The sequence below is a fragment of the Equus caballus genome, chromosome 20 (assembly GCF_041296265.1).
Source record: "Equus caballus isolate H_3958 breed thoroughbred chromosome 20, TB-T2T, whole genome shotgun sequence".
NCBI lineage: Eukaryota > Metazoa > Chordata > Mammalia > Perissodactyla > Equidae > Equus > Equus caballus.
Genome location: NC_091703.1, coordinates 32,396,669 through 32,409,302, shown reverse-complemented (window position 1 = coordinate 32,409,302; position 12,634 = coordinate 32,396,669). Strand labels below are relative to the sequence as shown.

General features: G+C 44.3%; 1 pseudogene; it reads right to left on the bottom strand.

Moving 5' to 3' along the window:
- Positions 1-2,082: 2,082 nt before the first annotated feature.
- LOC138919463 (protein tyrosine phosphatase type IVA 1 pseudogene) lies at positions 2,083-3,415 on the bottom strand (annotated as a pseudogene).
- Between the last annotated feature and the right edge of the window lie 9,219 nt (positions 3,416-12,634).

Sequence of the window (12,634 nt, the reverse complement as noted above, 5' to 3'; positions counted from 1 at the left end):
CTTCTGCTCCATTATGAGTGAGCCAAGAAATCCAGCTCACACTCATGGGGAAGGAAATTAGTCACCGTCTCTTGTGTATTAAAGAGTTTGCGGATATTTTGAAAATGACCACAGTCCATCTTCTGGCTGGAATGGAATTATTTACATTCCTCTATCAAAGAAATAAAAATTATTCTGACACTTATTAAGAACAGTAAGGAAAACTTTATTCGAGGGACCACTACAGTAGGGGTTTTGCAGTAGGGGAGAGAGACTGTGCTCAACTACAAATACAACGAGGAAAAATGGGGATTGATGACCAAGGAGGAGGGCGTTAGTTGATAGAAAACTCCTAAGTGGATAGGGTAATTCTTGCCAAACTGACCTAACAGTATTCGTGCTGAAGGTAGGCCAGAGTGATCTTATATCACCTGGGGTCTAGTGGGGGCTGAGGAATTTGACCAGATATCTAGGGTGAGAGATTCTCACTAAATTGACTTGACAGGATTTCTGCTAAAACTGGATGAAGCAAAGATGGATATCGAAGCCCACAAGTCAAAGCCTAGTTGGAAAGAGGGCTCAGAGGAGCCTAACTAACGTTTAGTCAAAGAGGGAATCTTTGTCACTTTCTACATGCAAAATAAAATGCTTCCCGTCCAAGGACCCCAAAATCTCATACCATTACAGAATCAGTGAAAAGTCCAGAATCTCCATCTAAATTAGATCGAGGTGCAGATAAGGCTCATTGAGTGCATTTCTGTAAGTGAAGCTCTTCGCATAGAGTTCCTCATGGACTGAAGACTGTGACCTAAAGAGATGAGTTACCTACTCCCTCCCACAACGGACCTAATATGCAGCTATGGGACAGATAAAGGGATAAGCACTATAGACATTTAAAGATGGAGGAAAAGGGAGGCACAAAGGAGTCACTTGTCCATAGCAATGTTCACATCCAGTCAGGCAAATGTCAGAGGTTCCTTGATTAGGACCTAGCTCCTTCCAAGCAAGTGATCTGAGAGAGGGAGAAAGAGAGGAAGACAGAGCACAGTCCCTTTTATGACCTAACCTCTGAAGTCACACAACGTCACTTCCTCCTTATTCCGTTCTTTAGAAGTGAGTCACTGAATCAAGTCCACACTCAAGGGAAGAGGAATTAGTTCTATCTTTTTTTTTTTTTGCATTTCATTATTTATTTAGATGTTTAAGGTCTCGTACTAGATTTTTACAAGCTGGTGAACACTGAAAAATTATTTCTCCCACAGAACTATAAGCACACATTCCCAGACAGTATAAATATATGGTTGAACTAACATTAATACACATCACCATTTTATCAATTACATAATAAAAAAATTATCAAGTATCCAAATATTAAGTTATGCAGCTCAAAAGGCATATAAAATATTAGATATCTGCTCAATTCATTAGCAGAAACCCATTTGTTTTTTTTTGCAAGAGAGGTTGGGAAGAGAAGGAAAAGAAAAATCACACTTCAAACAAAAATAAGTTGGTAAACAACTTCAGATAAGTATGAAAAATAATTACAAGAATTTCCAAAATTTTATGATTAATAATTGCTTTAGCTACAATAACAAAGCATCTCTAACTTTAAAAAAAATTACTAAATTAAAGAGCATATTCTACATGTTCTGCACAAGACGAAGGCAACATTTTACTAAAATACTTACAGCCCCCTCCCATTCTTCTCAGGCCCTCCCTGTAAGCTGCACCAAAGTGCAAACATTAAAATTAACTGTAAGGCTTTTTCGTCTGGAGACATTAAAGACATGTGCTTCTGTACAATGTAGATTTTCAAAATGGAGGTTTCCCATAACAGCACAAAATGAGATTTATAGGAAGACATTAAATAATAACTGTAAGACTTGGTAAAAATCCAAAAAAAAAAAGTTGAGCAAACCTGATGTACACTGGTATGAATGTGGGAGACGTAAACGTAAAGTGAGCAGGCAAATAACCAGACAGGCCCTACTTTCATGTTTGAAATGACTGAAGGAATAAACCACACAAGGTCCAGAGTGTTCATAGTTCCTGGGATTTTAGTTTCTGTAGGATATGAAAAATTTACAAGTATTGTGCTGGGTATTTTGGCACCTAATCTTTCTAAATTTCTTAAATATTGATAAGATTCTGGCATGGGAATTTTGAAGACACAACTCAACACTGCATGATTTCAGACAAGGTCAATTGGTACAAATGATAAATACATTTTAAATGCTGAACAGCAAGAGTCTTTTGCTAAGTGTCCAAATAGGTTGATCGTAAAGCAAACATAGAGGCTGCAATTCTGTTAAGCTTGTGGCCTGGTAAAACTGCTTTTTAATACTCCTAGGAAGCTTCCTCAGACTTATCCACCAAGCCAACATGTTGGCTAACATGTATGATAACTTAGGTCCTGTCTCAAGCTGCTCTCAAGGCAATGGCATCCGGCACCCTAGTTTTATTGAACGTGACAGTTGTTTCTATGACCGTTGGAGTCTTAGAAGCACAGCCGCATTTTAGGATGATACTTTTCCAAATACAAAAGTTGCTTGCTGTTAAAAGCCCCAAGCTGCTTTTGTCTTATAAACTGTACTGCATCTTCCTATTTCATCCCACCTTCAATTAATGCTAGGGCAACAAGCACCGGAGCTCTCCCCAGGCCTGCAACACAATGAACAGCAATGCAACAACCAGGTTCTTCATGAAACTTAATTTTCACAAGACTTAACCAGTCATCAACAATCTGGTTGGATGGCGGTGCACCATCATCAAAAGGCCAATCGAGAACATGGATGCCTTCTTTCTCCACGAGAGTAGCGTCATAAGTTGCTTCACATACTCTTACTATTGTGGTAACTCCATACTTCTTAAGTTCCTCTGTGAATTTGTTTAAGGTTGCATTGGTTGGATTGTGTGTAATAAGAAATCTCATGTTCTTGTATGTGACTTCCACAGGAGCTGGGCCGTTCATTTGAGCCATGTAGTTTAAAACCACTCAGTAGGGTTATGAAAGAATGTAAAAAACTGAATACAGAAATGCTGCAAAGAAACTGAGTCTACTTCAATATACTCCACTTGAAATTCTCAGTGCTTTGAGTATGAAGCTGGGAGTAATGGGAAATGAAAGGAACCTCCTAACAAGAAGCAGCAATTCTTCAATCCAGTAATACTGAGGCAAGAGAAAGGAAGTGCACTGAGGTTTACCCCATCCAGGTCAGAACTCGTGTAAAATGCTCTGTGGATTTCAATTCAACACTTCTATGTCCAGGTTAACCGCTCTTACGGGGGCTTCTCGGTGGAGTAGTAATGAATTTCTACAGTTCACTTGTCTGCACACAGGGCGTGCTGTGCCTGGCAGTAATCTCCACTGCCCTTCAGAAACCCCATAAATGTGTGACTAAGAACACCACCGAAAGGGCTATGTTTACTCATTGAAGAGTATGTGATTGTGGCCTAATCACACAGCCGCCCCGAGGCGGCGGCGACACAGGCGGTGGCGGGGGCATCGGACTCTGCCATGCAGCGAGCGGCTCCGCGGAGAGCGCGTCCCCTAGTTCTACCTTTTGAAGGAAGGAATATTAAAGAATTTGTAAACATTTTAAAACCACCATATCCTGCATGTAAAATTCATTCTGTCTTGATGCTTTCAAGGTTTTCTTTTCTTTGATTTTCATCAGTGTGACTTTGGTGAGCCTTCTCGTGGCCTTCTTTGTTGTTCTCTCCTTTGGTGTACGTTGAGCTTCTTGGATCTATATGCTAAAGTTGTTCACTGAATTTGGAGAAGTTCCAAACATGATTTCTTCAAATCTTCTTTCTGCTCTTTTTTCTCCTTCTTCTAATTTCTGAACTCTAACTGAAGGTCAGTTTGCCCTTTTTTCTTCCCCCGTGGGATTCACTGAGAGAACTGCTCATCTGTTCCACTGTGGCAGGACCAAAGGAGCCCTGCAGCCATCCACTGTTGGATGGTAAACTGCTGACAGCCCAAAACGCTGGAGACTGTGCCGTTGAGGTGACTATTGATTGGCCATAAAGCACACAAGGCGACAGTGATTGAAGCATGTAGATCATGGGCCTTTAGTAATGGACCTCCTGGGCTGTTAAGTCATTGGGCTTTAGAACAGTGGATTTTGAAGGGCACATCACATGATGAACCCTTTTATAGAGAAGATTAAACAACCTAGACTAAAGTGCAATTCTTATGTTCCATGTTTCCCGCCCATGAGAATGAACTTCAGGACCACCAGACTTACAGGATCAGCGTCTGCATTTTAACAACACCCTCACATCATTTGCCTCCACAGTAGAATTTCAGATGCTCTAACATCATATTCTTATTGTGTGATGTCCAAACAGCTGGGCTCATCTCAAAAAGCAAATTCTCAAGCTCTGCCCCAGGGGTACTATGTCGAATTGTCTGGAGGTAGAGACAGGAATCTGCGTTTTCAACAAGCACCGTAGGTTTTCTGTGTCCTCAGGTTTGAGGACTGCTGTTTTAGATAGTGGGAAATCTGGGCTGTGCTGGGCTGTGGGCTGGAAATGGAATGATGGTGTTTAGGAACTGGAACACACATGCCATGGCCTCTACTGGGAATCACTGGGGCAGATCCAGCTGATATGTGGAGAACACAGTCCTCTTGCCATCCTTAAGAATCACATGGATGTGTTTGCAGGGAGTCTGCCACATCTGTCCTTTCACTGATGTTCACTGTGGACCTAATGTGGTAGGGACCACTGACCCTGGTAATGAATCCGTTTATGATCAGGTTCTCATGAGAGCCCAAGAGAAAGGCAGGCCATCTCAGGGGTACAGGGTCAGCTGTGCTCCTGCTCCTTAGAGCCTAAGAATGAGACTAATTTCTCTATATAAGAACCCTGAAAAGTAAAAATAGTGGCCTCTTTTTCTGCATTAGCAAATGTCATTTGACACTCCCTGAAATCCAGTTTACCATCTAGGATTTTCCTCCAGGATCAGTTTGGTCTCTGGGGTTGTGAGAGCCCAGAACTGTCCCCTGGTGACTCTCACAGCCCAGATACCCTCCTTCTGGCAGAAGGAGATCCTTCTCTTTTTCCTCCCTGACTCTCAGGCCACCACAAGGATGCGATCTCCCTAGTATGGCAGTTCCACCATCCAGCAGTGGGCACAGAGGAGTAGCCCTTTGAACCAGAACATAGGGGTTGGTGTTCAGTCTCTTGGAATGAGCAGACAGTCTTAGTGGAGAGCCTCTCATAGTCACGTATTTCTCATCCTGAGAAACAGGGAGCTTTGGGTGAGCAGTGTCCCAGTGCAGGACCTCTTCCATTCTAGAGGAAGAGACTGAGGGTCAGAGCTCCATGGAATGAAAATAGGAGGATCATAACCTACTCCTGGCTAGACTCGGAGCAGATCACTTCAGCAATCTGTTCCTCAGTTTCCTCCTCCACAAGATGGGAGAAGTCAACATTATTATTGTTGAATACGGTTAAAACAACTTAGATTACACAGGATCTTGCAATTTACAGAGAACATATTTAAGGCTCTTGACAACTATGAGAGTCAAACAGGGAAAGTGTTATTTCTCCTTGACAGGGGAGAAGTGAGTCTCAGAAGGTGAGGTTGTTTTGCGTTCTGTCACTTGGCTACCTCAGATAGAAGAGCAGTTTTGATGTGACCACTGGAGGCTGACCTTACTTTTCCTGTTTCCTGCATTGTCCACCTGAGGAAAGGGGACTTTCTATGTATGTGTATCTGTTAATTTCCTTCCATTAGTCACTATCTGTAGCTGCTGTCACAGAACCATTTCTGAGTGAAGTGGATGCCTCCGCCTGTGGTTCACAAAAATCCTAGGTGTCCTTTGGTTTCTGTTGGGTTGATGGCCATGGCCCCTAAAAGAAATAGAAAATCACCATTTCTTTTAAAAATCTTAAGTCTAAGTTGTTATTTCCTCCACCAGAGAATCTCATACTTTTCCCACACACTATTTTTTTTGCAGGGGAAGATTAGGCCTGAGCTAACTATTGCCAATCCTTCTCTTTTTGCTGAGGAAGACTGGCCCTGAGCTAACATCCATGCCCATCTTCCTCTACTTGATATATGTGATGCCTACTACAGCATGGCTTTACCAAGCGTTGCTGTGTCTGTACCTGGGATCTGAACCGGGGAACCCTGGGCCGCCAAAACTGAATGTGCAAACTTAACCGCTGCGCCACCGGGCCAGCCCCACACACACTATTTTAAACACAGGTGCTCCCCAACACAGACTGTTAAGAGTCTTTCATGATTTCATTCACAAATATGTATTGATCTTGTACAGAAGTCCCCAGGGCAGAAGTAGCGCTGTCTGCATTGACTATGAACCGTAAATAGGTCTCCTAGCCGTGTGCACACAGGCCTTACTCTGACAGCTTTCTCCAGCGTATGTGCTTATGTTCACGAGGTGAACTGACTTCCTGCAATTCATCCCAACTGCTATAATAATAATTTATCTATTATCTGACTTGTGATACCAGTTCTCCCCAAAATTGACATGCTTTTGACATCTAACCTTGATTCCTCATTTTCTCTCTATGTTAATAACATTTTTGTGAGGCAGCTTGAACTTTTTGGAGAGAAAACAAGCCTTCTGCTACTTGGCTGCCACCTCTAGGAATGTTGTTGTCATCCACAGCTTAAAGCTTTGTGATCAAATATCTAACTTACCTTCAACCCAGGGCCCAGAACAGACCCACCTGGGACAGACTTGTAGCTGCTGGTGGCCTGAACCTTTGTCCAGGACGGTCCTCCCCGGACAGGTGGCTCCACAGCTTCCAGCAGGAGGAGCAGAGGGGACCCAGGCTTGGCTGCAGGTTCCCTTGCAAACCTGCTTTTCCTTTAGCTTGTTCAATAAGACAATAGTCCCCATTTTGACAAGCTTGACTTAGGTTTTGCCAGCTCAGCCAAAAAATACCTGATGGTTACATCAAGGTTGCATTTTTTTACTAGGAATAAAATAGGATTTTTATTTGCCCAAATAGCATGGTCCACCTCAAGTAAAAGCTCTATCTATTCAGCACTTTTTTGCCTTTTTCAGTTTGTGACAAATTATGCTTCCTTCACACCCAGAAATCTCAAGAGGGTTTTGGAGGGCATGTGAACTCTTAGAGCAACACTAAGGTTTCTATACTGCAAGCAGAGGAAGTGTGATGCCTTCCGTTGCCTGAGAATTTTAGAAGTGAAGTAGCAGGCGGACAGAAATAATTTTTACCAATATACTCCAGGATTGAAAGGAAGCTTTTGTTTCATTCAGAACTCTGTTTAGAATACAGTAGATTATTTTTCTGTAGTAGTGCTAAAGCCGATAATAGAGAAAACCACCACAATTTTGTCCCAAGTTTAGACTGGGCAGTGAAAGGGTTTACCTACCTGTGAGACCTGGTGTCTTCCTCGCTCTGCAGCACTGATGGGATTTGTGTTCTATGAGATCTTTGCAAACTGCACAGAGGAATTGCTGGTTGTCCAAGCAATAGAAAAAGGCCCTTTCCTTGTTCTGCTGGCAGAACCAAACTTCTCGTGCTGGATTCTCATTCCTGGGCTCCAGTGTTTGGAGGATGGAGACGAAACTGGCCAGAGTCCTGTTGGGCCTGGTGTCCCCCCCTCCCTAAATGGCTTTTTGTAGAGTGGACAGCACATGGCTCCCTTAGTGGATGTAGGAGTGACACAGCACTCAGTGATGCAGCCCTGGCAGAAGCTGCAGCCACAGAACAAGCTCACAGGTCCTTCATGTGCTCCATGCAGACAATGCAGGTATCTCTTTCAGGAGGTTCCCAAGAGTGGACCCAGTCTCCATGACTGCTGTCCAAGCTGTGCTCAGCAATCCCTTCTTAACTAACTCTGACTCTGTGACAGGAGGAGGACGTGGTTAGGGATGTGCAAAGGAATTGAGATGAGAAGAAGAGTTGTTCAGGATAGAGAGGGATAACATGTGCCACTACTGCTGGGCCCCTGCAATAGCCTCCTAACTGGGCCCCGCAGATACATTCTCACTCTCTCAGATCTCTTCTCCACGCTGCGCCAGAGTGAGCTTTCCCAAAATAGACTCTCATTTTCACTTCTCTGTTTACCGGGCCAGCCAAGGAGGGCTTAGCGGGCCTGGCCTTTATCATCAGCCTCCCCTCTCTCTCCTACCTTCTTTCCCTCCAACCATGAGAGCAAACATAAGCTGAACATCAAATATGTTCCAGGCACTGTTCTCACCTCTTCACGTGTATCAACTCAATTAATCGTCACCACATCCCTAAAACATCACTCTTTTCACAGGTGAGGACTGCAGTGCACCGACGGTAAGAAACTTGCCAAGGTCACACAGCTAAGTGGGCGGTGGAGGAAATACTAGAATCTAGGTGGTCCAGGTTGAGGCCTGCACTCCTCAGCACCACCCTGCATGTGCCTCCAGCTTCCCTGGACTTGATCAGTCCTGTGAACCTGCCACACTGTCCAGTATCCAGGACTTCTCCCCAGTTGTTTTCCTCTATTTAAATCACATGTCCTCTGTCAACTCCTGTTCTTCTTCAGGCTCGGTTCAAACGTCACCTCCTCAGGGAGGACGTCCTGAGCTGCTCCCAGTCTGGAGTGGGCATCCTTGTTCTATATTCCAAATGCCTATCTCTCCAGCTCAACTATTTAGTATATAAACCCAAAGAGCACATTTGACTTGCTCATTAATTCATCCCCAGTGCCTGGCAGATATCGAGCCCAAAATCAATATAATCTGAGTTGATAATTTAATACAGTTCCCCAAAAAGTAGTTGAAGAGGGCTTCTTGTTTCTCACCATGGTGGGCTAGGACATTTGGACCAACCTTCCTACTGAAAACAACCATTTATTTGGATGTAGTTTACCTTGTTTATGACTATAGAATCTTCAGATACTTCAAAGGCTATTATATGAAGAAGTATATTTATTCTGTTTGATTGTATAGATCGGAAATTGGTCCTTCTGCAGAAGATTCAGAGAGACAGAATTGTGCTCATGAGGAAGAACTTTTGTTTGTGTGTGTGTGTTTTTTTTTTAACTAAGGCTTAACCATAAAATGGGCTGCCTTGGTAAGCGGTAAGCTCTCTATCACTAAAGAGATTCAACCACTCACTCTTCATGTTGTATAGAGACTTTTGACAATGTTTAGGCATCAACCACCTGATCTCTGAGGCCCCTTCCTCACTTAACTTGCCATTGTAGATCAAGCACTAGGCCAGGTGTCAGAGGACATGGGTTCCACTAGCTGTGTGACCTTGGGCTGAGCACTTCCGGGTCTCATTCCTAACCTTTGTTAGTTAAGCCGGGATAATGATACCTAACCAACTTACAGAGTTGTGAATAGATTACATTGGATAATACGTTTACATTCCTGTGTTGTTTTGTTTTCGGCTCTGGTTGTGTTTTGGTTCTTTCATTGCATTATAAAAGCCCAGGGCAACTCTGTCTCCTTCTCCCAAATTTTTCTGACTGCACAACATCATTATAGCAACAAGAAAAGAACTTTTAAAGTGAAAAGAAAAACTCACCTGCAATCCCACCACCTCATAGGATGTACTTATTTCTCTGTCCTCTTCCAGTGTAATCAAGGACGACTTTGGGTCACATCACGGGAAACCATATCAGTTAACAGTGTATGAAGGCCCAACAGACCCCTGAGCCTTCTGCCACCCCCAGGATCTTCATGTGATATAACAAGAGTTCACTGGTTTGGATGGTTGGAGTGAACACTGAGGTGAAAAGTGTATTTGGGTAGGAAAAAATGAATGGAGATCATTTTGTCATCTTCTCAAGCCCACTGAGCAATATGAATTGTTCCCTCCCCTCTGCTGTTCTCCTGTCTCCTCAGGTGTGACGTGTAGATATGTGATTGAGACGCAAGTCAGTCCTGTCTGCCTTTTCTCCCTCCAAACATCAACACCAAGAGAATTCCTCCTGAACACAGCACATGGTGAAGAAGGAAGGGAGGGAGGGTGGTAGGAAAAACCTGGGTTTTGCCTCAGATCTTCTACCTGCTGCAACAGGGAGTGGTTAAGCTGGGAGAGAAGGGAGAACCCCAGAGAAGAGAAAAGAAACAATAATTTTACCCACTCTGACATTAAACCTTCCTCTAAGGAGGGAAAGTAGGCACTGTTCCTTTCCCCCTTCCCTTCCTAGAGTTGTAGACAAAGGTTCAGCTAAGTAATTGGTATTGACCCGTGTTATTGTTGAACCCTGGGACCAGGTTGGCCAGGGCACACAGACTCCTCCTGTGCTCAGCCTGTTTGACTCCCTCCCTGACTTTATTTTAGAAATAAAGAAGCTGAGCCCACAGAAGGAAGTCACTTCCCCAGGAAACAGAGTGTGGCAGAGTTGGAACTCCCTGACTCTGGGCCCAGTGGGTATTCCACAGTGACACCAAAGGTGATGTGCATGAAGGAGGACGTTAGTGGGGAGAGTGAGGGAACCATCAGGGATTGAGATGCTGCACCGTCATAGCAGGGGACCTGGAGGAGGGTCCCATTTCTAGGTTCTTTACACCTCAGTCCAAGCCATGAGAATATTTCTAAAATTTCTCCCCTACTCCAGATTCTTCCACTTGTTGAAGCCCTACTCAAGAGCAACTTGTTCGTAGGACTTTTCTTATTGAGATGTTGTACTAACATTTTTCTGTGTTTCTCTGAGTTCTCTCAGTGCATCTCTATGTGGGATTTGAATTCAATTGTGCAGGAAGTTGTTGTGCAATTGTCTTCCCAATGTTTTATGTTGTGTCCTGTTTCTCCTATTAGACACACACACACATACTCACACACACATAGATGTACACACTCATTCCTCACACATTGGGAGCTGGGTCTTCACTCAATAAATACTGGAGCTTCCTCTGATCTACTTTCTCTGGTTCCTACCTCAGGATCACATTCTCTGCAGTATTTCTACTTGGCTGTGTCCAGGCCGGGTCCAAAAGTCCATGCATTTACTGCCTTTGGCTTCATGGATGACCAACCCTTCCATCCACGATGACAGTGAGAGGAAGGTAAAGTCTTGTATTCAGTGGTTGATGGAGGAGCCAAGTTCCTTTGATGATGAGACCAAGATCTTCACATGTCAGGAAAGATTTTTCCCTTTCAATCTGGGAAATGTGCAGCAATGCTACAACCAAACCATGGGTCGTGGTCTGAACAAAGAGCATCCACCAAATCAAGCAGGTAGGTGCCTGGGAGAAAGCAGGGGAGAGCAGTACTTACCACCTCACCCAAAGAGCCAGGCTGGGGAAGGCAAGTGTGCACAAGTCATTGCTTGAGAGTGAAGGCTGGCCCAGTCTGGTCACAGGGGGCGGGATATGTTTGATGTTAATTCACTCAATATTCAGCAGAGTCAATGGCTCATAGCTTTGTGCTGAGCACGTATCTTTTGGGTGCTGGATGTGGGAACAACAAAGCTTCAATCTCATGTTTTCCTTCAAAGCCTTACAGCTAATATGTGGAGGCACCCATACTTCTGGGAACACTTTATTGGCTCTTGGATGCACCAAGTGTTGTCAAAGACTGGAACCTCCTTAAACATTAAATGAGAAGCAGAGGAAATAGTTTATGGAAGTCCATAGGTGAGAGAGTCCAGTGGTCAGGGAGTTACATGAATGAGATGGATAGAAATTTTCATAGAACCTGATAGATATGTATGATTTGGGTCAATGAAGAACATAAAAGAAACAAATTCCAAGCAGGCAGAGATTAGAGTTCAGCAAGGTGTGGGGTGAGATTTGCCAGCTAGGATCTCCTGGGAGCTGAGTTCACTGGAACTGTGGTCACAGGACAAGAGCTCAGGTGAGGAGGAGGATCTGGGTTTCCCCATTCTGATCTAAGAGTGTCTCACCCCAAGGGGTTGGGCAGCATCTCCTGTCCCTGCTGCTTGTGGAGCCAATGTGCAGACATCCTTTTGTGCAGCAAAATCTGGAAGGGACACCTGGCTGTGGGAGGGCAGGCTGAGAAGCAGCAGGTGAGGTGGGAGGCTGGTGGGCTGCTGGACTCCCAGAGCCCCAATTCCCAGGGAGGGCCAGTGCATGTGGCAGCCTCCAGAGACCAGGATCTTGATCTGAGGTCAGATCCCCTGCTTGTTTAGGAGCAGGGCCAGGAGCAGGGCCACATGAGATCCAGAAAGTACTAGAGTGCCTGGGGAGTGGATCTCTTTCTGGTGGGACAAATTTTCTCAGGTCCTTGTCCCTCAGGATCCTAAATTTCTTATAAGAGATTAAGTGAGAATAAGCCAGGCCCCAATTCTGAAGGGAGTGTGTGATGTGTATGTGTTTGTCTGTCTGTGTGGATTCATGTGCGCATATTAACATGTATGGGTATGTTTGTGTATGTGTGTGTTTTGTGTATGAATATAAGCATGTATAGGTGTATGTGTGTGTGTGGGTTGTGGGAGGGTGTGTGTGTGCACATGTGCGTATATAAGCATTTATGGATGTTTGTATGTGGGTTTGGGTGTGTGTGAGTGTATGAGTGTTTATATGTGTGTTGCTCTGAGGCCTCCTCACCCTTGGCCCCACCCTGGCCTTTCCCTGTTTTCCCCCATCCCCAGCCCATAGTTAGTAAGGGACAGAGCAGCCCTCCATCTGCAGGCAAGTAAGAGGAGGCTCAGGGCGATGAGTGTTGGAGAACTGGTCCTCATCACAGTTGGAAGAAG